Source organism: Monodelphis domestica, chromosome 6, assembly GCF_027887165.1.
Source record: "Monodelphis domestica isolate mMonDom1 chromosome 6, mMonDom1.pri, whole genome shotgun sequence".
Taxonomy (NCBI): domain Eukaryota; kingdom Metazoa; phylum Chordata; class Mammalia; order Didelphimorphia; family Didelphidae; genus Monodelphis; species Monodelphis domestica.
In genome coordinates this window covers 174923083-174948980 of record NC_077232.1, presented here as the reverse complement: position 1 = coordinate 174948980, position 25898 = coordinate 174923083, and the positions used below count along the sequence as shown (strand labels likewise).

General features: G+C 37.1%; 1 protein-coding gene across 2 annotated transcripts in view; it reads right to left on the bottom strand.

Moving 5' to 3' along the window:
* Positions 1 to 24950, bottom strand: part of IL15 (interleukin 15) — a 181657-nt gene extending 156707 nt beyond the window's left edge. The window contains exon 1 of one of the 2 annotated variants that reach the window (XM_016423201.2): positions 24516 to 24950. The gene's annotated coding sequence lies outside the window, so the exon portion shown is untranslated. The remainder of the gene's footprint in view (positions 1 to 24515) is intronic. The other variant, XM_007496294.3, reaches the window with a different exon arrangement.
* Positions 24951 to 25898: the final 948 nt, after the last annotated feature.

Here is a 25898-nt window from a genome sequence, read left to right as displayed (position 1 = left end):
ATTTTAATTATATTAGTTCTACCCACTCATCAACAATTAACATTTCTACAATTATTTAATTCTGATTTTATTTGTTTTGGAAGACATTCTCCTAGGTATTTTATTTAATCCATGGTTAATTCAAATGGATTGTCTCTTACTATCTTTTCTTGCAGGAAATTGTTAGTGAGATATAGGAATGCTGATATCCTGTTCCTTTTGCTACAATCATTGATAGATTTAATTATTTTTAATTGACTCTCTAGGTTTTTATATGTATATCATATCAGCTATGAAAAGAAATAGTTTTATTACCTCTTTGGTCATTGATACTTTCATTTTCTTTTGCTTCTCTTATTCCTTTGCTACCATTTCTTCTATAATAATAAATAATACTAGTGATAATGGACATCCTTATTTTACTCCTGATATTATAGGGAAGGCTTCTAACATCCCTATTATAGATAATGTTTGCTGATATTTTAAGTATATACTTATTAATTTAAGGGAAATCCATTTACATCTATATTTATTCTATATATCTAATGATGTATATATAAAGTATATATAATTATATATAATAATAAATATTGTTATATTTATTTTAAGTATTTTAACAGGAATGAGTGTTGTATTTTGTCAAAAGATTTTTCTACATATATTGACATAATCACATAATTTTGTAAATTTTTGTTGGTATAATCAATATGTTAATTATTTTCCTTATATTAAATAATTCTTATATACCTGACGAATTCTGTTTGGTCATAATATATAATCTTTGTTATATATTGCTGTAGTCTCCTAGCTAATATTTTATTCAGAATTTTTGCATCCATATTCATTAATGAAATTGGTCTATAATTTTCTCTCTGTGTTTGCTCTTCCTGGTTTAGGTATCAGCACCATATTTGTTTCATAAAAGGAGTTGGGAAGGATTCCTTCTTTATCAATCTGTAGTATTAGATTGCTGCTTAGGAGCCCAGGGAGATTTAGAAACTTGTCTACGATTGCCCACAGATGTGTGATAGAGCCAGCTCCACCCTGATTGCTAAATTTTCAATGTAAACAATCCTATCTCATAAATCCTCAAACACTAAAAATCAGGGTTTGATTTATTGCTCTGTTGATCATTCAGACTTAATAAAGTGATAAAGAAAAAAATTTTAATGCAGATGTCAGTCTTGATTTTTTTCCCTCACAAATCATGTTATTAAACACCTACCAGCACATCTCTGATCACACTAACAATATATATGGAGGTAAAACTTTAACTCAGATCTTCCTGTTGCCAAGGTCAGTTATCCATTCATTTGCCCCCTCACGTCTCCTGTTTGTAAATAAGAAATAATTATCACTGACTAGTAGTCTTGGTAAAGCCAAAGGAAATTTCCTGAAGGGATTTATATAGATGAGTTAGGGCTTTGTTGTAATTTCCTCCTTCCTGAAAACTTTGGAAGAGCCTATACAGAGGATCCTCAGTGATATATTCATGAAGGTCCTGTACCAGAGATGCTGTGGCCACCTTGCCATTCTACTATCCACCCTCTTCCTCTCATCAAAAAATAAATTACTGAAATACACACATAATAAGGATGAGAATAAAATTTCTTTGCCTCCTCAACTCAGAAATTCCTTCTGATATTCTGGATTTGTGTTATAAATGAAAACAGAAACTTTTGCATGTTATTTTGGGAAAAAAAATTTTTTGGTGCCCTTGTTAAAAAAAAAATTGATTTGAACAAAAAGTATTAGAAAGATAGGAAGAAATCGGGGTATGAAGGTCATTAAAAGTTAAACTGAGGATTCCTTTGTGATCCTACAGGCAGTGGGGAATATATTGAAGAGAGAGAAGATAAAGTCAAATTTGTGCTTCAGGAAGATCACTTTGACAGCTTGAAATAGAGAAACCATCCAGCAACCTATTGCAATAGTTCAGGAATGAAAGGATGAGGGCCTACATCTATGTACTGACACTGTCAGAGGAGAGAAAGTAACGTATGTATCTGAGAGATGTTAAGAAGGAAGAATTGACAGGTTTTTTATATATGATATATACATGCATGTATAAGACATATAAAACCTATACACATACACACACCCATACACACTCTGGGTTAGGGTGAGATCTATGAATAAATCAAATTACCCCACCCCACTCAGAGTAAATAATGAGATACCTAGATGCCTCAATGAGATAAGAATGAGTCCCAATTAGTCCCAATTATAAACTTTAGATAATATGTTCTTAACCTAGAATTCTTGAACTTTTTTTATTTTTTATTAAAATAATTTTTATTAAAATAATGATGATGATAGTAATAGCTAGCACTTATATATTGCTTTGAGGCTTAAAAGCACATTACAAATGTTATCCTATTTAGTTCTCACAACCATACTGCTATTATGTCCACCTTACCAAAGAGGAAACGCAGACAGGCAGAAGTTAGGTGAAATGACCCTGGTAAAATACCTAATTAGTGTCTGAGGCATGATTTAAACTTGGGCCATGTCCAACATGCTATTCACTGTTGACCTTAGTTGTATCAAATAACTGTAACAGCCAAATAACTATATTTCTATTGGTTTCCTTTACTAAGATGATGGCAAGTCCCAAATCCTCCAGACTCTTTAACAGCAAGATCCTTCTTCAACCAGACTGGAGAGAGGCAAAGAAGAGTGATGAGGCCAAGCCCACTCCTCTCCCTGACCAGCACCTCTAACCCCATTCCTCCCAGGGATTTTAATGAAATGTCAAACTTTTGTTCCAGTCTCCTGAATAATTTCACTTTTAAATTAGCTTAATTAGATTATAAAATGAGCTTGACCATGTTTCCTCAGCCAGTCATATGAAACTTCAATCCCATTCATTCAAAGACTTTCTCCACACTTAAGTCTAAAGCAAGGGTTCTTAACCTTTTGTATGTCATGGACCCACCTTCAGAATTCTAAGCATGATTCCGAGAAGGGGTCTATAGGTTTTGCCACTCTAAGGAAGCTAAGGAACCAAATAATAAGAAAATTGACAGAAAAACACACTACCTGGGGGAGAGGGGAAGGAAATTCACTAAAAAATGAAATCCCCCCAAACTAGAATAGGCCAGAAGGAATTGGAAGCACAAAATACAAAGGAAAACAACTGAGGAATAAAATGGACCAAGTGGAAATGGAAGTTAAAAAAAACTGAAGAAAGCAACTCTTTAAAGAGTAGGATTAGCAAAATGGAAAAGGAAAACAAAAACTCATGGGAGAAAATATCTACATAAAAATTAGTATTAAACAAATAGAAGCTAATGAAACCATAGGACATCAAAAAACAATGAAACAAAATGTCTTTTTTAATAAAAAAAATAGAAGAAAATTTAAAATCTATGACTGGAAAAATGACCAACCTGGAAAACATTCAAGAAAGATCACCTAAGAATCATCAGAATATTTGAAACACATAATTTTTTTTAAAAAGCATGGATAACATATCACAAGCAATCTTCAGGAAAAACACCTTTGATATATTTGAACAAGAGGGGGTCAAAATTAGAGAATCCATCTATCACATCTTAAAAGAGGCCTCATAAAATATCTCAGAACTAGTGTAGCCAAATTCCAGGAGTCATAGGCCAAGCAAAAAGAAAAAAAAACAAAAACAAAAAACACACACTACATGTTGCTAGAAGGAAATAATTCAAATATTGAGAAGCTACAGTTAAGATTACACAAGACTAACAGATTCTACATGGAATATGATATTCACAAAGGCAAAGGATCTAGGATTACATCCTAGAAATACATGCCTAGCAAAAAAAGAGCATAATCCTTCAGGAGAAAAAAAATAACATTTATGAAATAGAAGAATTTCAGATTTTCCTGACCAAAAAACCAGAGTCGAAAAGAAAATTTTATGAGCAAATTCAACACTCAAGAGAAGCATAAAAAGGTAAAGTGAAAACTTAAGGGTTTTGATAAGATTGAATTCAGTACATTCATATCTGGGATGGTGCTAATTAAAATAATTAATCTGTCTATGATACTTGAGAAAGGTAAGATACTTAAAGTATGAAAAGATATCTAAAGTACCTAAGGTAGTTAAGAACTTTTCCCTATTAGAGCAACAAAAATGATTATACATAGAAAGAAGAAAGAAAGCTAAATAAAGTGGGCTGATATTAAAAAAAGGAACAGGAAAGAGGAACACATGGGGAGTAGAGAAAAATAGAGATAGAAGGGGATAAATTCTCTCATTATGAGACAGGTGAATGGCAAATACAGTAGAGGAGAAAATGGATTGGGGAGGGGTGCTATGATTAAACCCTACTCTCATCAGAAAGAGCTCAAAATGATAATAAAATCTACCATACCCTGAAAAAAAAAAGTAGAAAAATAGAGAGAATAAGGAAGAGGGAGGATGGTCAAAAAAGAGAGTGAATTAGGGGAGGTAGTTGTCAAAAATAAAACATCAATGAATAGGGAAAGGCTAAACAGAGAGAGAGAGAGAGAGAAGAGTAAATAGGAGGAAAATAAGGTGAGAGGAAACATAAAATTAGTAATCATAACTGTGAATATGAATGGGATGAACTCACCTAGAAAACTGAAAAGGACGGCATTGTGTATTAACAACCAAGCCCCCACCATATGCTGTCTATGAGAAACACTTTTAAAACAAGGAGACACACAAGGAGTAAAAACATGAGGTTAGAGCAGAATCTACTCTGTGGCAGCTAAAATTAAAAAAAAAAAAAAAAGCCGGGGCACCCATCATGGTCTCAAAGTAAAAGTTACTATAATCAAAACAAGAAAAGGAAGGAAATCACGTCATAATAAAAGGCATAATAGACAATTAAACAAAATCAATATTAAACATATACACATCAAATGGCACAGCATCCAGATTCCTAAAAGAAACATTACATGAGTTACAGGAAATAGGCAGTAAAATATTACTAGTGAGGGACCTCAACCTTTCCCTCTCAGAAGCAGAAAAATCTGACCTAAAAATAAATAAGAAACTAAGGAGATGGATAAAATTTTAGAAAAATTGGATATGATAATCCTCTGAAGAAAAATGAATGGAAATCAAAGGAATATACTTTTCTCAGCAGTACATAGCAAGTTTGCAAAATTTGACCACATAATTGGGCATAAAAACCTCACATCCAAATGTCAAAAAGCAGAAATGTTAAATGCATACTTTTTAGATCATAATGCAAAAATTATACTTAACAAAAGGCAGCAGAAAGAATAAAAACTAGTTAGAAACCAAATAATCTTATCTTAAAGAATAAAAAATAATTGAAATAATCAACAATTTTGTTAAAGAAAATGATGAAGAAGAGACAACATATCAAAATATAAGGAAGATAGCTGAAGAAGTGTTATGGGGAGAATTTATATCTAAAAATGCTTATGATCAATAAAATGGAAAAAGAGCAGATCAATTAGTTGGTCATACAACTATAAATAAAAAACTAGAAAAGGAACAGATTAACTACCACCCTAATTAAACACTAAATTGCAAATCCTGAAAATCAAGGAAGAGTTTACTAAAAATTGAAAAAAAAACAAACACTGCACCAATAAATAAGACAAGGAATTGGTTTTATGGGGGGAAAATAAATAAACTATTCTTTAACTTGAGTAAAAAAGATACAGAAGAAAAATCAAATTACCAATATCAAAAATGAAAAAGTAAAATCACAACCAATGCAGAAAAAATTAAAGCAACTATTGATAGCTATTTTGCCCAACTATATGCCAATAAATCTAATGATCTAAGTGAAATAGATGAATACTTACAAAAATATAAATTACCTAGTTTGACAAAAGAGGAAATAGAATACTTAAGACAGCTCCACCACAGAAAAAGTAATTAAACAAACCATCAAAGAACTCCCTAAGAAAAAGACCCTAGGGCCATATGGATTCACAAGTGAATTCTACCAATCATTCAAAGAACAACTAAATCCAATAGTACATGAACTATTTAGAAAAATAGGGGAAGAGGGGATTCTTCCAATTTTAAGACACTAAACCAGGAAGAACTAAAATAAATATAATAATAGATCAATCTCCCTAATGAACATTGATGCAACAATTTTAAATAAAGTAGTAGCAAGGCTATTACAACATTATATGATAAGAATCATGAACCATAATCAGTTGAGTTTTATTCCAGGAATGCAGGAATAGTTCAATATTAGGAAAATTATTGGCATAATAACCATATCAGTAACAAAAACATTAGAAATCATATGATTATTTCAATATATGCAAAAAAAAGCACTTGATAAAATATAGCACCCATTCCTTATTTAAAAAAAAAGAAATCAATGGAAAGACTCTTCAAAGTGATAAATGGTGTCTAGCTAAAACCATAAGCAACAATTATCTGTAATGAGGAAGAAATAAAAACCTTCCCAGTGTATCACTGGAATATTGTACCCAGGACTATGTTCCCCAAAATTCCCTTCTTTCCCCAGAATTCTTTTCTTTTGCATCCCCTGCGTTGAGTTTCCACATTTGTAAATAAGTTTGAACTCTTCCTCTTGTGTGAACTCTTCTTCCCATCCCCTCCTGGCTTGGCTATCCCTCACTGCACATTCTGGATAAACTTGCTCTTACTCAGGCTTTATCTATTTTCCTCTACTTCAAGTCATTATTAATAAATCTTATAAAATATATAATGCTTGGAGTGTTTGATATTAATTTTTAATCCTATACCAGTAAAATGAGGATAAAACAAATATGCTCATTATCTTATTAAATTTATACTAGAAATGCTCCCTAGACCAATAAGAACAGAAAAAGAAATTAAAATAGGCAATGTAGAAACAAAGTTATTGCTGTTTGCAAATGATATGATGATACCAAAGATGATCTAAAGAATCCTAGAGAATCGGCCAAAAAATTAATTGAAATAATTAATGACTGGCAAAGTCACAGTATACAAAATAAACCCATACAAATCATTAGTATTTCTATTTGCCACCAACAAAATCCAACAGCAAGAAATAGAAAAGGAAATCTTATTCAAAATAACTCTAGACAATATTAAGTATCTCTGGATATATCAGCCAAAACAAAACTAGAAACTACATGAAGACAATTTAAAAAAATTTTTTTCACACAAATAAAGTCAGACCTAAACAATTGGAAAAACAAAACAAAACATTAATTGCTAATGGATAAGCCGAGCCAATATAGGGAAATGACAACCCTACCTAAATGAATTTACTTATTCAGTGTCATACCAATCAAACTATCCAAAAATTATTTCATAGAACTAGAAAAAATAACACAAAGTTCATCTGGAAAAACAAAAGGCCTTGAATAAAAAGGGAATTAATGAAAAACAATATGAAGGAAGAAGGTCTGGCCATACCAGATATCAAACTTTACTTTAATAAAGCAGTAATTATCAAAAATCAAGTACTGGCTAAGAAATAGAGTGGTGGGTCAATGAAATAGCCTAAGTAATCAACACTTGGCAGTTAATGTCATAGCAATTTAATGTTTGCTAAACCCAAAGATCCAATCCTTTGTAGAAAGAACTCACTATTTGATAAAAAACTGCTGGAAAGCAGTATGGCAGAGACCAATATCTCACACCATAGACCAAGATAATGTTAAAATGGATAATTGATCTAGAAATAATGGGTGACACCATAAACATATTAGGCCCTTGGAACATGGAAAAGTTTACCTGTCAAACTTATGGATGAGGGAAGAATTTATGACCAAATAAGAATAGAGATCATAAAAACAAAATAGATAATTCTGCTTACACTAACTTAAAAAGATTTTGTATAAATAAAACCAATGCAACCAAGATGAGAAAGGAAACAACAATTTTGGGGAAAAAATTATAGCAAATGTAGCAAATATCTCTGACAAGGGCCTTATTTCTCAACCATATAAAGAACTAAGTGAAATTTATAAGAATACAAAGAACTCCCCAATCAAAAAATAGTCAAAGGATATCAATAGGCAGTTCTCAGAGAAAGAAATTAAAACTATCCATAGTCATATGAAGATATGGTCCAAATCACTACTGATTGGAGAAAGATAAATTAAATCATTTCTGAAATATAACTTCATACCTACCATATTGACTAACACATCTAAAAAGAAAAATGATAATGCTGGAGGGAATGTGGGGAAATTGAAACATTAAAACACTGTTGGTGGAACTGATATAATCATTCTGGAGAACAATATGGAACTGGGCTCAAAGGGCCATAAAATTATGCATACCCTTTAACCCATCAATACCACTACTGTGTCTGTATTCCAAAGAAATCAGAAGTAAAGGAAAAGAATCTACCTGCACCAAAATGTTTTTTAGCAGTTCTTTTTGTGGTGGCAAAGATTTAGAAGCTGAGGGGTTATCCATTACTTGGGGAATGGATGAAAAAGGTGTGTTATATGGTTGTATTGGGCCATAAGAAATGAAAAACAGGAGAAGTTCATAAAAACCTGGAAAGATTTATATGAATTAATGCACAGTGAAGTAAGCAGGACCAAGAGAACAATGTACATAATAACAGAAATATTATTCAATGATTAACTGTGAAGGAATAAACCATTATCAGCAAAGCGAGTCTCCAAGATAACAAGGAACTCGTAATGAAAATGCTATCCACAAGATGGTGGCAACTATGGAGGTGATCCTTGCTACAGTAGTAGAGAGTGTATGGTGATGGTAGTAGACATGGATACAGAAACCAAGATGGTGGATATGATGGTGGTGGTGGTGGTGGTAGAGGATATGATGGTTACAACGAAGGAGGAAATTTTGGTGGTGGTAACTATGGTGGCAGTGGGAACTATAATGGTTTCAGAAATTATAGTGGGCAGAAGCAATCAATTTATGAACAAATGAAAGGAGGCAGTTTTGGTGGAAGGAGAGATAGTCCTTATGGTGGTGGTTATGGATCTGGTGGTGGAAGTGGTGGATATGGTAGCAGAAGGTTCTAAAAACAATCAGAAACAGGCTACAGTTCTTAGCAGAAGAGAGAGCAAGGAGTTGTCAAGAAAGCTGAAAGTTACTTTGAGATAGTAGTCCCAAATACTTAAGAGGAATTGTAAAAATCTGCCACAGTAGAAATGACGATCCATACTCAGAAAAGCTACTGCAGCTTAAACAGGAAACCATTCTTGTTCAGGAATGTCATAGACACAGTCTGAAAAAAAAAGTGCAGCTATTTATTAATGCAACACAGGGTCAATTAGATGTACATTCCTGAGGTCTTTTATCTGTTGTAGCTTTGTCTTTTCTTTTTCTTTTCATTATATCTGGTATATTACCTTGTAAGTTGTGGTTGTTGTACCAGGAATAAAAAATTAAGGCATTTTTAACTTTAAAAAAATCAACTTCCACTATATTTCCTTCATGAGATGTCTGTTGTATGTGTGATATGTGTCTTTTACTATATATGCAATATGAAAATATGTATTACACGAAACTACAGATATAACCTATATCAGAGCATTCAGCACCTCAGGGAGGGGAGAGAGAGTAGGGAAGGAGAAAATATTAACTTCAAATTATTAAAAGACAATTGTCAAAAAATATTTCTTCATGTGTGTAGCTTAAAAAAAAACAAATGAAATGAATTTTTAAATGAGTTAAATAAAGCCCTTGGGAAAGAAGGAAAGATCTGTTTTGTTTTGGGCTTGGGTCTCTTCTCTCTTTTCCTCCTTAAATTAGCTAAAGAAAGACCTGAAGTGTCTAGAAGATTTTGAACCTTCCATCTGTATCTAATTGATTTTTCAATGTCCTCAAAAGAGATTATCCAATTTCTATTATGTAAACAAGCTCCAACGAAGAGGAACGCAGTACTTTCCAAGACATCCTGTCCACCTCTACATAGCACTCATACTTATAGCTCTAATTTTTTTTTGTTTGCTTTCCTCCTTCTATCATGCATTAATCGGATTCTTTGCAATCTCCATCCACTACTCCTTAATTCTTCCTTTTGGAGTGAAATGTAATCTTACTTCCACTTAATAACTTTCAAATTCTTTAACAACTATTACCTCTCTACCCAATCTTTTCTTCTCTGTGTTTCCAGGAGATTTTTTTTTTTACCCTCCTGTTTCTTAGGTTCCTATGCAGAAAATTCCTTCTCTTTTTTCCTCTTGCATGCCAAAGTCATCCTCCACAAGTGTTTTCAAAGGGATTCCCCTAGGAAGATGTCAGGGTAGAGCAAAGATGCGTAAAGTCACCATGAAAATCATCTCCAACTAATATTAAAATAATACCACAAAACGATACAGGAGTGAATGCACCAACAAGGAGACAGAATGAAACAACTTTCAAGAAGAGAAAAACCTAAAAGGTAGGCAGCGAATATCTGGGGTATTGGGGAAAGAGGGGAGCACAGACAATAGAAGGCTATAGCAAGCAGCGAAGAGTGAGCCACATACTCCCACCTCACATCTGCTGCTCCAAGTTCGGAACCTAACCCCAAACCAACACCCAGACCCTGAGACCTTGCCTGGGCAAATAGAGGTCCAACCAACCCACACCCTTGAAATTCTAAACCTGTAGTAAAGTCTGGAATTCCAACCCAGGGCAGTCTGTGTTAAAGCAGCTTAATCTATGTGGGCCCAAGGTGAGGCCATGAGTCCAAGTCTGGACCTGTGGCAAGGACATAGATCCCAGATTGGAGTAGCTGGTAGGATGGGGGTGGGGGGCTTTTGACCCTCTTGCCAAAAGTTCAAGGTAGAGCCTCAAGACAGGGTAATCTATGTGCCTAGCAAAATCAAACCCACAGTGAGACCAAAAACTTATACCTAAGCCTGAGGCTAGAATTTCAGCAATCCCTGACTTGATCAAGCACAGTGAGACTAAACGCTTAAGCCCAAGTCTGAGGTGAGAATTTCAGCTATCAGCATCTCAAGGGTTAATTTAATCAGCAGTAGGAAGTGGCCTTCAGAGTTCCCAGCCCTCAGTCCATCATACCATCTTGGGAGAACTGAAACTGGCAAAAACCCAGAAAAAAAGCTAAGAATAGTGTCAAGGAAAGACTAAAGTTGAAGAGGGTACCCTAACCTCCCACAAAAGAGTCTACCTATAGAAAGGTAGGAAAAATGAGCAGGCAACCAAAAAAGCACATAACTATAAAGATTTTTTAATAGAAACAAAGAGCAAGGTACAGACACAAAAGGGGTCAGTGAAAACAAAGTAAACACATGAAAAGTCCAAAAGAAAAATATGGATTGGACACAGATTCTAGAAGAGCTCAAAAAGGATTTAAAAAACCAACTAAGAGAGGCAGAGGAAAAGTGGGGAAGAGAAATGAAAACAATGCAAAAAGAAATGGGCCAAATGAAAAAGGAGACCCAAAAGCTGATGGAGGAAAATTGTGTCTTAAAAGTTAGAATTGAGCAACTAGAAACTAATGATTTCATGAGACATCAAGAAACAATAAAACAAAATCAAAATAATTGGGGGAGGAGAACAGAAAAAAACATGAAGCATCTCATTGAAAAACTACTGACCTGAAAAATAGATTGAGGAAAGACAATTTAAGAATTGACTGCCTGAAAGCCATGATTAAAGGGATTCCCTAAAATGTACTGGTAGTACCAGAGGAATCATGGAAAAGGTGGGAAGGCCAGCAGAACAACAGAGAAGAAAGATAAGATTTACAAGTGCCAAAGACTCTTGTGAATTAATATGGGTGTTATGTGAAAAAGACTAGGTCTTATTCATTTATAACTTCTTGCCAAGTCTGATCCTGGTTGCTTTCTCATAGTTCTAGTTTTCTACCTATTAGAAACATATCATGCCCCAACATCAGTCCAGAATTTCTGGTCATAAACTCAGTAAATTAAAATTAAGATTAATAATAAAAAATAGTTCTCATAAAAAGAACACCTTAATATTTATAAAGCACCTTTCATATATTATCTCCTTTGATCCTCACAAGAACTCAGTGAGGTAGATAGTATTAGTATCCCTATTTTAAAGAAGAGGACATCTTAGGTGGCCAGAGAGGTATCCGTTCCTTTCCTTAGTTTTGCCTTCCTCATCCACATCTGAAGAATTGCATGTTCTAGTCACTAGAATATCTCTTTCCTTCTCTCTATCTTCTTTGATTCTCTTTCTACTCTTCCCCTCTCTTCCTCCTCTTTGCCCAAGTCATGTTCCCTGTTGACTGACCTCAGCCCTCCACTAACTCATTCTGCATTGAAATTACCCTTAGTTTAATGGTAAAGCTCAATATGGAATCACACGAGTCCTGATTTCATATTTGACCTTGTCTCTAATATGATCACTCTTATCTTCTCTCATTTACGTCATCTACTGTATAATTGAAAATCTGTTATCTTAAAAAAGAACTACATTTCCCGGGAATGCACTGTCTTCTGGTCCTTATGTACTTCCTATAGACAAGGGATATTAGGTGGGGATGTGGAGGGTCCCACCCTCTTTTTGGCCCTGTCAGCAAGCATGGTGGTGGCAAGTGAGGATTTTGAAATGGCTAATCAGCCATGGGCACGTGGTCTTTATTTTGTATCCTTTTTATTCCTTTATTTCTAATGATCCCTTAATAAATCTCCTAAAATATAATATTTTATTGAGATTTAATTTTAATTTTTATACTACTAAACAGGTATAATAGTAACCTAGCAGAACTTGTCTCACAGGATTGTTTTGAAGATAAAATAAGATCATGTATGCCAAAGCCCTTTGAAAGATACAAAACTTTTTATAGAGGTGAACCAGTTTTCTTCTTATTATTATATAACTTGGAGTCAAAGGACACTGGATAACAGTTCCAGTTTGTAAAACTGACTTTAGTCACTTAATAGCTCTCAGTGAATATCATGACTCAGACTTGGACTCCACCCCTATGGGATTGGATTCTGTAGGCTATATTTTACCCTAAAGGAAAAATATGTGATACATAGCTATTTTTTCTATAAGTCTTAATTTCTTCCACTGCAACTGTATAGAGTCATATTCCCACCAAGGTCTCCCTAAGCAAACACCCTTTAAGTCTTGGTATCAATGGATATCAGCTCATGACTGTCAGAATAAGCACACAACTATCCTTACTTATCATCACTTACTGCTTTATATGTAACAACACTGAAATTTTACTTTATTCCTAAGGTACACTCAAAGAATCACAGCATTTAAAAGTGAAAGGAAGAGATCTTTGAAATCAGAGTCCAACAATCTCCTGTGTCAGTTGAAGAAACTGAGGCCCAAAGAATTCAAATAACAACAAAAGTTACTCAAAGAAGGATACTAAATAAAAGGGCCAGGCATTTGCATGAATGAAGACTTGCCAGTCAACTTGGATTAAGATTGTCTTAGAGCAGAAAAGGGTCTAAGAAATCACTTGGCCTGAACTTTAGATTTTCCAGGTAAGTAAGCTTGGAAAGATTTCCACCAAGAGTAATTGAAATGTCTTTGAGTGAAAGTAGAAAACAAGACCACTTAGTGTTTTCAGAGATCCAGGCTCTCATTATTCCTAAAGTTTTAGAAATCATTAATGCCTTAGTTTTTAATTCTGTATTTTAAACAATGACCTATTAATAAGAACCACATAGTTTTATTCTGAAAGAAAGGTCTGCGGTATTTGTGTATGGGCATAAGAGTATCAGTTGGAGGAAGATTACTTTTGCTTTACTAAATTATTTATGTACAATGCTGATCATCAATGTATCTAATTAAATATGATTCATAATTATTTAAATTAAATACAAAACATACTTCTCTATTAGAACAATTCTTCAGTGACTCAACTTTCATTAGGATTTTTTGTGTATTTGCTCTCTAAATAATTGTGTATGCTATTCATCTGGCTATACTCTTTTTTTCCCGTTTTTCATATCACAAAGTATTTCTATATTGGGGTTCCTCATTCTTCCCTGTCTTGACTGGATTACAAGATTCCACTGTATTAAAGTACTGTGTTTGTTTAGCCATTCCTCTGTTAGACAATTCATGTTCAATTTCTACAATAGTAAACAATTGAAATCATTTAAACAGACAGCTTTCTTTTCTTTCTTACACTGAAGGAATTATTGGGGCAGAGGGTATACACAATTTTGTAACGTTAACTAAAAACTTCAGAGTGCTCTCCAAAAATTTCTGTGATTTTTAAGTCTACCAATAATGAATGAACATTTCTGTTTAAATTCTGCTCCATTTGGAATTTTATTTACTTTTAATTATCTGATAGATATGAGGCAGCATCACAATGTTGTTTTAAATTGCATCTCTGATTAGTAGAAGTGCTGAATATGATTTTAAGTGATTATTAAGAATTTCTTTTGAAAACTGTCTCTGTTGATATCTGTTTCAAACTATCAGTTGCCTCTGTGAATTTTTACCATCTGCTTATATTGAATCTTAGATTTCCAAGATAGAAAGGACCGCAGTCCTCTAGTCCAACAGTCAATCATTTTACAGAAGAGAAAACTGATTCTCAGAGAAGTCTAAGGTCAAACAAGTATTAAGTGTCAGAGGCAGGATTTGAATCCAGGTCCTCTCATTCTAACACCAGTGTCCTTTCCACTGTCACTACATGATCATTAATTTGTTTTCTCCCTCTCTGGCCCTCATCTTCACCTTCAGCCATAGTCTTCTACTCACATCACTTATCAAAAGGCTTGTACACACCTCTAAGTGCATGTCTCAGTCATCTCCTGGAGTATATCCAACACTAAACTTCATCTTTTCTTCAGCCCTCTCTTTTCCTTTCCAAATTTCCAACTTTCCACAGCTGAAAGCACCAGCAACCATACTTCCCATCACCTAGGTTCATAACGTCAGTGTCACTTAACCCACTCACCCAACCTATCGAACCCATTGTGAAATATTGTTCCTACCTTACCCTCTTCTCTCCAAATGACATAGCCACAGCACCCTGGGACAGGCCACTTTTATAAATAGCCACCTCTCACAGGGACTATTACTAGAGCTTTCTGACAATCTATCCTCCACCCATTGCTAAGTGTAGGACTGACCATGTCAGCCTCCCTCTGATAAAATCCAGTAATTCTCTCTCTTGACTTCAGCATCAAATATAAAATCCTTGGTATGGATCTTAAAGCCCTTCCCAGCCTGGACCCTTCCTACCCTCTCAGTTCCCCTACATTTAATTCCTTCCACATACTATACTCTGATCTGATTACATTGAATTACTTGCTCCTGCTGCTGCTGCTGCTGTTGGTAATGGTGTAATGGTTCATCCTTCATTTTCAAAGAAGATCAGTGACATCCCAATCTGTCTCAATCTGTGAGTGACTTGGATTTAAGTGAGGCAGAGTTGCCCAAAGTCATTAGCCTCATCCTCTCTTCCAGAGTCACCGAAGCCCAGGTCCAAGACTAACATCAAGACAACAGGTGATGGCGCAGAATATGGTGGATTGGCTTCTTTGATGTCTAACCAAGCTTTAAACACTCCTCAGAGCCTACTTCTTTACCCTCCATCTGTGCCCTTTACCCTGGCTGCTGTAACCTCCATCTCTCTATTCCTGGCATTTTTTTACTTCCCCTTAACCTCAATGCTCTGCCTCTTCATCTCTGTCTCTTAGTTTTCCTGGATTCCTTCAAGACTAAGCTCAAATTCCACATTATTTAGCTAGAAACCTTTCATGGTCTTTCCCCTACTCTGTAATTGCTGGAGCCTTCCCCTCAGAGATTGGCTGCCATCTACTCTCTATATTTCTAGTATGTGACTAAAGCTGACAGGTGGCATAGCACACTGGACATGGATTCAGGAAGCTCTAAGTTCAAATCCTATCACAACCACTATTTCACTCCCACAAGTCACTTTGCTTCTGTCTCTGGTTTTTTTTTTTTTTAATATCTATAAAATGACAGCAGGTATGAGGACCCTAGGAAATAATATATGTAAAGTGCTTTGCAAATCTTAAAGTGCTCTATAAATATTAGTTATTACTTACATATTGTCTGCCCATTAGAATGGAAGCTCCTTGAAGAGATATATTTGTTTGTTTGTTTTTTACAGTTTTTGCTGTGTCTGGCATTTATTATAGCATGAGACACATGGTATGCTTTTAATAAATACTTGATCTTCAATTGAGGTAAATAACTTATTCTATTTCATTCCAAGTTGCTTAGAGTTCTGTGTATGTGTGTGTGTGTGTGTGTGTGTGAGAGAGAGAGAGAGAGAGAGAGAGAGAGAGAGAGAGAGAGAGAGAGAGAGAGAGAGAGAGAGAGAGTCTACCATCCAGCTGGAATTTACTAAGGTAGACCACATAAGAGGTGGATGGAAATCTGACCCCTGCCAAATCACCACCCAGTTTTCCCAAATATGTTGGTTAAATAGCAAATCCTTTCCCCTGTTTTTGATTTTCTATAGGCAGAGAATACTTTTTCATTGTTGCTTCCTCCATTAAGAAATGTTTGTTTATACATAGCTCTAGGAATTGTCCTGGATCAGTCAAGAAGCAGATTTAATTCAATTCAATTAAACAAATATTTATCAGGCACCTAAAATGGTACAAGGTACAGTATGTACAATTTAAGGATCTGATAAGTGTTGCACACACAACCTAACTGGTAGTCATAGAAAGTATTTATTACATATGTTCCCCAGGAGGTGTCAGGACATGTAGAAGTGAATTCATTACCACCACCCTTCCTATTCTTTCTTATTAAATGAATAAGAGTAATAAATTGTCCATGGTTAATGTCACTGGTTCCAAAAAGCTTCATTATACTTACAAAATTCCAGGAACAAATGTCATGCACAGAAATTCTTGTTCGTCTATTCTTATTAAGGGCCAATTGCATCTTCCTTTATAGAAATCGTTAAGGGAGAAAGTGGGACTTTCTGAAAGTCAGAAGAAGGGACCCTTCATTTCTTTGGGTTTGAGTCACACTCTGGACTAGCCTGAGGTTTTCTAGAGAGAGATTATTGCCAAGTGGACTTCCAAACTTTAACATGATTATTGTTAACGGAAATTCTCTATGCCATACCTGCTTGCTCTTACTTTGGAATTTTGTCTTTGTTTCTGAATACTGTCAAATGTATGACGTCCTAGCCTAGGTAGGAGGAGAAGTAACTATTCCACTGAATCCTGCTCTAAGCAGCAATATTTATAAATACAGAGTATCCCAAAAGTCAATGCAAGTTTGAGCTCATAAAGCTATTTAACTCTATTAATGCTTAAAATTGTATTAAGATGTTTGAGATGGAACAACCTCCAGGAAGTGATGCAGAGCGAGAGGAGCAGAACCAGGAGAACATTGTACACAGAGACTAATACACTGTGGTATAATCGAACGTAATGGACTTCTCCATTAGGGGCGGTGTAATGTCCCTGAACAACTTTCAGGGATCCAGGAGAAAAAAAACACCATTCATAAGCAAAGGATAAACTATGGGAGTGGAAACACCGAGAAAAAGCAACTGCCTGAATACAGAGGTTGAGGGGACATGACAGAGGATAGACTTTAAATGAACACTCTAATGCAAATACTATCAACAAAGCAATGGGTTCAAATCAAGAAAACATCTAATGCCCAGTGGACTTACGCGTCGGCTATGGGGGGTGGGGGGGAGGAAAAGAAAATGATCTATGTCTTTAACGAATAATGCTTGGAAATGATCAAATAAAATATATTTAAAAAAAAAAAGATGTTTGAGATAACCTCTCTTAGGAAATATATGTACTTCTGCATGCACACATATACACGAAGATTAAATGAGATAATCTATGTAAATAAGTCTACAAACCCTAAAATTCTAAATGTGTATGTTTATGTACAATATGTCTGATAAATGTGAAACAAAGATACAGAATAACAAGGATTTCTTCCACAATAAGTGAGGTGGATAGTCTTATCTTCATTTAATTGATGAAAAACCCCAAACTATTAATTAACTTGCCTAAGGTAACACAATTAATAAATGGCAGAGTTGGGACTTAAGCCTGGATAGTCTGCCTTAAACCAAGGATTCTTCATATAAAAAGTTTCCTCTGATCCCAGGGAATTAAATCCTTGGTGTGAGGGTGAACTAGTTACAGGAATAACCTTAGGAATTATAATCTCTTCTTGGCAACTTCAGAAATATAAGCCTGATGACTTCTAATCCCCATGAACACAGAGGTCTAATTTGAAAACTGAGAAAGGCTTTTCCCTGTTTGATCATATCTATGCTCTGCAAATAGACTTTTTTTTTTTAATTAGGGGAGTAGAAGATAGGGAAGAGAGGGTTGGGAGGGACCTTAAATAGCAGGTGCTTGTTTGGGAAAAACCCAGTTTCTAATCCTGAAAAAAAGCTATGGTTGGCACGCTTCACAGATAATTAGGTGCCAGGCGTCAACTTTTCTGGTAATAAAAAATTGGCTTGGCAATTTGAGCTGAAATATGAGCAAGACAATGAGATTAACAAAATCCTTGCTCTTCTTTGCTCTCTCTTCCTTAATTTAAGATTTGTCGGCTTCTTTGTCCTACGGGCACCTCAAACTAACCATATCCTCACTTGAGCTTCCTAAACCTATTCTTCCTTCTTCCCACCTCACTCTTGCTGTTGGTCTTCCATGTCTGAAACCTAGTATCTGTCTTGGACTCTCCTCCGCTCTTATAGGCAATCAGTTACAAAATCCTGCTGGTGACTAGACAAGCATCCTCAAGTCTGACCCCTTCTCCAGGTGTCACCTGCCTATACCATCATAGGCTGGGCTAACCTGACCTACTCTACCCAGCCAGCCCCAGACCATGGCTCACATCTTATCCAGCTATCCACCAGGAAACTAGCACCTGTCGAGTCACCTTATTATCTATCTTGCAGACTCACACATACCACCATCACCTCCCTACCCTCACTCTTCACCTGTTGTGATAGGAATAGAAATATCAGAACAAATCTCACCATTCATCTATACTTATTGTCTCTTCCTATTAGAACTGAAGTTCCAGGGCATTTGGGTAGCACATTGGATAGAGCACCAGACCTGGAATTGACTGGACCTGGATTCAAATCTGGCCTCAGACACTTCCCAGCTGTGTGACCCTGGGCAAGTCATTTTACCCCCATTTGCTTAGCCCTTGACACACTTCTGTCTTAAACTTGTTAATAAAATAGAAATTAAGGCTTTAACAAAAAAGAATGGAAGTTCTTCAGGAGCAGGAGCTACCTCTGTTCCAATTCTATGTCCTACACCTAGCACTTTGCTTTGGACATAATAGGAGTTTGATAATTGTATTTATTTATTCATTTATCCACCATCTCCCTTCTCTTCCTTTCCTCTAATAAACTTGTCTTGAGATTTTTCTGGCATCCAGGATCAGTGAAACAGCCACAGACCTGCAGAGGTTCCTGGTCCAAATCCACAACCCAAAACTTACCTAATTCCAGGACTAGTTTAAGCAAACTACAGCCTAGAAGTGAAAGAATAAATAATGGGCCATGTTAAAAAAAAGAAAAGAATTTAAAGCTTTACAAAATGCTTTCTTCACAACTCTGTGAGATATGTAGTACAAATAGTATTATCTCAATTATCTACATCAGAAAGTAGGTGAATTGCTCATCATCCTACCAAAATCCTATCTGAAATTCAGGATTTCAGATGCCAAGTTAACTCTTTCTCCCCTGAGCCTGCTACATGAAGTCTTCAACAAACAGAAAAAGGATTAAAGTAATGGTAAAAAGGGAAAGCTTTATCATACTTATACCAGGTTTCCTGGTGGATGGCTAAATGAGACACAAGAGGTATGGTCTGGGATCATCTGGATATAGTGGGTTAAGGGAACTCTGATTAACTCAGGCATTCAGTTTACTATTTTAGCATATGAGAAGACCAAAAAAAAAAAAAAGGCTTGTGTAATTCTTACAGCCATATATTACTATCACTTCCCCATCTCTACTGTCACTATCATTTTCAACTCCAGTGGTTTTTTGGAACACAATATTCTGCCATTTTCCCTGCACAACTGATCCTAAATCCCTCTCCTTTTCACTTTTAAACTATAGCTAACTCAGGAGAAGAAAAATTTCTTGGGAGTTTAGTACAAAGTTGAACAAAAGTCTATGGTCATGTCCCTACTAGTCTTAGTATTTTAGGAACCCCCAAAACTATCAAGCTATAGAAATGAAGAATCTATGATGGCTTTATACCTGGAGTCTGTGGATTTAAACAAAATAGATTTTTTTAATTTCCAAAAACACCATTTATTATTAGGCAATTTATCCTTGTGCAGTTTTCTCAAATGGATCCATACATTTCATAAAACCACCAGAGTCTGAAATAGGCATAAATCAGATAAAGTATTTTAAAGTTAAGGAAGATGACCTAAATCTCTTTGTTTCCTTTAACTAGATCTGATAAAGCAACAGATAATCTCAAGCTGAGGTGATCCCAAAAGAGCAGGCTCTCAAGGGCTGTGCCAGAATTTCCTTCACTACTAAATCATTAGGCTCAAGTTCTCTTTGCTCTATAAATAGCAAGACAGAGCAGAAGTAGTACAGAAGCAGTGTAAAGAGGGAAAAAAATCAACAACTAAGAAGATCACCACTAAGGGCTTCCGTTTCATTCTCTATGTAATCCTCTACCAACTCATTACCAAGAGAACTTGGTGGACAAATAGGGGCTGCCCATAGGTATTATCCAATTAGGAGATTCAAATACATGCTGGATAAAGTTTTGCCCAACTGGATAAGTTAGGAGTCAACAAAGAATTTTAGAATAAGAAGGAATGTCCAAGATATTTTAGTTCAATCCTACTAGAACCATGAATGCCCTCACCAGTAACCTTGACAGGTGGTTGTCCCATTACCTATTTTTTTAAACCCTTGCCTTTTGCCTTAGAATCAATACTGTGTATTGGTTCCAAGGCAGAAAGAAGAGCAGAAAAGGCTAGGCAATGGAGATTCAGTGACTTGCCCAGGATGACACAGCTAGGAAGTGTCTGAGGCCAGATTTGAACCTAGGACTTTCCATCTCTAGGCCTGACTCTCAATCCACTGAGCCACCTTACCTTATTTTTAATGAATGCTTTTATTTTATTTTTCTCTAAGTTACATGTAGGAAAATTTTAATCTTGCTTTTTATAGTTTTTTTTGAGCTTCAAATTCCCTCCCTCCTGACTCTCCCTGCTCCTTGAAAGGACAAGCACTTTAATATAGATTATGCATGTGCAGAATGGGCATAGTGAAAAAGCCCCTGGATCAGTTGTAATTGAATCAAATGAGATAATAGTTGGAAAGACCTTTGCACAGTGTCTGTCACATAATAGGTGTTTAATAAATGCTTGTTCCCTTTCCAATAAGACCTGGGTTTGTGTAAGGAAGTAGCAAAGAGGAAAGAATGCTGAACCTGGAGTCAGGATGACCTGAATTCAAATCTAGTGTCAGGCACTTTCTACCTGTGTAACATTGGGCAAGTGATCTAACCTGTTTGCCTCAGTTTCTTCAAAAATCAGATAAAAATGACTTACCTCCCAAGCTCAAAATGAGAATCAAATGAGACATTTGTAAAGCTCTTTGAAAACCTGAAAGTACTATTTTAGTACATATAAGCACAAACTCTAAACTGTGAAGCATCTAGGCACAGCTATCAATTAGTCATATTTAATATTTAATCATATTTAAGAAGAAAAATGATATCTACTTACACATAAAACCTATATCTACATAGAAAAAACATACACCAGTAATTCTAGAGCCTCATGGAAAAAATGTGCATATATATCCTGACTTCTGGGACCATGTAAATCTCTGTGTTATCTTCAAACTACAAAAAAAAAATTCTAGTTATCATTTGAACTATAAGGTCTATGAATTTCTAATTTAACAATAATAATTTTCAAAGACAGAATGGAATCATAGTATTTATGTGGTTGATTTGATTCTCACAACAACCCTGTGAGATGGCTATTACTATTGTCCCCATTTTATGAATGAGGAAACTGAGGCTTAGACACCTTTAGTAACTTTTTCAGGATCACACAGCTAATAAGAATCTGAGACAAGACAAACTCAGAGCCTCCTGACTCCAAGGACAACATTAACCACTGGGACACCTCTCTGCTTCCAAGGCAGTGGATAAAATGTACGGGATAAACAGCTGCCCCCCAAATCAAGAAGACTTGGGCTCAAAAATCTGCCTCTGACACATCCTATTTGTATGACTGTGGTTCTTAGCTTTATGGGGATTATGATCCCCTTTGGGAGTCTAGTGAAGTCTTAGGAGTAATCCCTTCTCAGAATTCATAATTGAACAGAATGCTAAACTTCAGGTAAGGTTTAGATTGGGGGAGGGGGCAGGAGATGCTCCCCCCCCCATCCAGGATGAAGGAGATCCCAAAATCTATCCACAGGCCAGCTCTGGAGCCCAATGGAATAAGCTTTAAAAATGGGTATTAAGGGATCTGCTCCAAGCCTAAAGGATGCAGAGAAAGTGCTGATTTTCATAAGTAGAGGAATTCCTTCCCTACTGATTCTAGCAGTGAATCACTGCACCATGAAGGAAAAAACAGAAAGCACTTGGAGGCAAATGTTTCCTGAGCAGACTGATTTTAAAACTTCCTTACAAGACAGCTATCTATTTATTGTTGTTGTGTTGATTAGTGGGGTCCAACTCTTTATGACCTCATTTGGAGTTTTCTTGGCAAAGATTTGTCATTTCCTTTTCCAGTTCATTTTACAGATGAGGAAACTGAGGCAAACAGCACTAAGTGACTTGCCCAGCTAAGTGTCTGAGGGCAGATTTGAAATCCAGGCCACACTCTAGCCCCATGTTATTTTATTATTCCCATTTTAATGGCTATAAAAACAAGCAAAATTAATGAAAAGGAATGTTCAGTGGTAAATACTTGACAGGTGACAAGTCACTCTCCCATACTATTAAAACTATCTCACAATATAACTGTGTGTCTCAATTTTTTTAAACACTGATTTTATTTATGTGCATACGAAAGCCAGTGAATTGGCAAGTATTAAGTGCTTACTATGTGCCAGGCACTATGCTAAATATAACCCTATTATGGCCATATAAGGCAGGGAGAGAGACAGAGAAGTAGTCTTTATTCCTTGAAATAGATTCATTCCATTCAATGTTCTGGAGCAACTCAAATCCTTCCAAATCTGCCAGGACATGGGTTAAACCAAAGATGCCAGCATACAGTTAAAGGTGTGAACCAACTTTACCATAAAGGTGCTCGTCAGTATTTCTTCCCCAAGAGTTCCTAAAGATCACTTCATTTGTGATTGACAAACTTGCCAGAGATCCAAGCGAGCTAAGAATTGGGGAGTCAACTGGCATTTATTAAGCACCTACTGTGAGCCAGGCGCAGTACTAAATGCTAGGAATAAAAAGATAAGACAATCCCTTCTCTGAAAGAGCTCCCAATCTAACTGGGAAGGTGGGAGGAAGGGGCTGGGCAGAAGGGGGAAGACAAAATGTAAATAGCTGTGTAGCTACAGAATACACACTGAAGATCGTGGACCAACAGGAGATTATGTCAGAGGGAAGGCAATAAGATTAAAGACTGGGAAAGGCTTCTTGGAGAAGGGGATCCATTAGCTGAGGCTTGGAGGGAAAGAGATAGATAGATCAGGTCAGTGCTCAGTCCTTTTCATGTAAAGGGCTCTTTCTTGGAGCAATGTGTATCTGAATCACAGACAGTAAGGGGAGGGTGGAGCTGTTAACCTGGGTGAATAAAATCGGCATGAGCCCCTCAAACCCCCCGCCACACACACACACACACACACACACACACACACACACACAGAGGAAGAGGAGAAAAAGAAAACAGGGGTTCCACACTTTAAATAATAACTTTGAGATTTCTCAACTGCAAAACCTCAATGCTCAGTTTTGCACGCGTGATTTCTAAGAAAACCAGCAAGTTCCCGACTGTGCTCCGCTCCCCTCTTCCCCCCCCGCCCCCCCAGCTCCAACATTCTTAGCCAAACCTCCAGAGAGCAGTTTCTTTTTGCCCGTGCTGGGGCCCCTCCCAATCCTAAACCTAAACAGAAGTAGGCAGCAGACCTACGACGGGGTGGTGATGGAATGAAGCGAGAAAGTGGAGGCAGACAGAGAAGGTAAAGACTAGGGGCGCAGGGCATAGGGAACAGAGGAGCATCGAGGGAAAGATCTTAGGAATCCCTGGAGAAAGGCCGGGTGGCTGGGGGTGGACTCGTTGGATAGAGGGTTCGAGTCTCAGTTTTTGCTACTTCCCAAGTATCTTGGGAATACTTGCCCAAGTATTGGGAAAATTACATTTTGGATCTCACTTTTTTCTTCTGTAAATCAGAATGTTGAATCCCTAAGGTCCTCGAGTAGCTCCGAATAGCATTGGAAGTTCGTAGTAAGAGCTTCAGTCACTTAAGAGCCTGGGGGTGCCCCAAGAGTCTAGTTAGGGCACTTCCGGGACAAGAGGGAAGAAACTGAAAAAGCTGCGCAGAGCATGGCCCGGGTAACCTCCTGATAGGGTGTAGAACTGGCAGATACCCAGATCCTGGAATAACTGAAGACACTAATCTTAAAAATTGCTGAAGCCACCTCCGCTCCACCTTCCCCTTCCCGAGCCAGAAACTCACAGGTCTCCCTTACCGCCATAGGGTCCCGGCTTGCAAGCAGGTTCTGAGGTGCGGTGAGGTTGTGGCCGGGAGCCGGGGGCCGGAGCGGCGAACTTGAGGGCAGCAGCGCTCGGCTCTGCGCTGAAGGCAGCTTGAGGAAGCCCGTCCTACGCCTTCTCGGGTCACCAGGGCTTCCCCAGGCCTCCAGAGAAACCACTCTCTCTAATGCGAAAAAGAAAAGTGAAAGAGGAAAGTGTCCATGAGCCGAGTGGCAGCTGGCTCCAGGCCGGGTGGTAGCGCCCACTGGGGCGGTGGGAGTGGGGAGCGGAATGGGAGCGGCCCCTTTAGCTTGCATGTGGCTCAGGTGTGGCAAGTTTTCCCAGGCTTTTGGTCAAGCCTGAAATTCCCCGTTGGGGCAAACGGATTCGGAGCAAGGAATCCCCGAGTTGCCTGCAACTCGACTGCCACTTGCTGGGACGACTGTATTAAGAAGGGAGAGTGGGCGGAGGAGCCACCTGTCTGACAGGTGCCAATATCCAGCTGGCAGGGGAGGGAGAGTTTGAGTCAGAAGGAGCGAGTCGTTCACTAACCCTAGAGCAAGGCAAGGGGTGAGAAGGCAGTTACTGCAGCTAGAAGGAGGGAAACTAAAAACAGGCTAGGAGGGAGCGGAAGGGCAACTAAACTAGAAAGCGCAGGGACTGGGGAGTGTGCAGGGATGGCTGCCTCAGCCCAGAGGTGGGCTGAGTGATTTTCTTGGGGAAAGCAGTGGAGGCAGGCACACCTGAATATCCCCAGGCTAGCTTGTCTGTAGGCTTGCTAACCACAATGAATCACAGAAACTTTTTGAACGTCAGGTTTCCACTCTAAGTGGAACCATTCCGTGCTCTGCCCAGAGTTTTGAAAACGCAATGCCTGGCACATAGTGGAAGTGTGAAAAACAAAGAAACGAAATTACAGGTGAATATATATATATATATATATATATATATATATATATATATATATATATATATATATATATGGAGAGAGAGAGATAGAGAGAGTCAGAGAGAGAGGGGGGGGGGGGGGGAGAGAGAGAGAGAGAGAGAGGAGAGCCAGTCAAGGGGATAATGGCTTGACCGTTGGACTGGGAGATAGGAAGATCTGAATTCAAATCCTGTCTCAGATGCCCCGTTGCTAGTGACACTAGGCAAATTGCTTGTCCTCTCTGACTAGATTTCCTCTTCTGTAAAACCGGGGTAATGGTAGCACCTACCTCACAGGGATGATATGAGAATCTCTAAAGTTCTTTGCAAACTTTAAAAGTATTCTCTAAATGATAGTTGTTGACATTATGAGGTTTTCATGACACCAGGTTCACCCAGATGAGCTTTCACAGTAAAATAAGAGCTTGAGTGTGGGGGT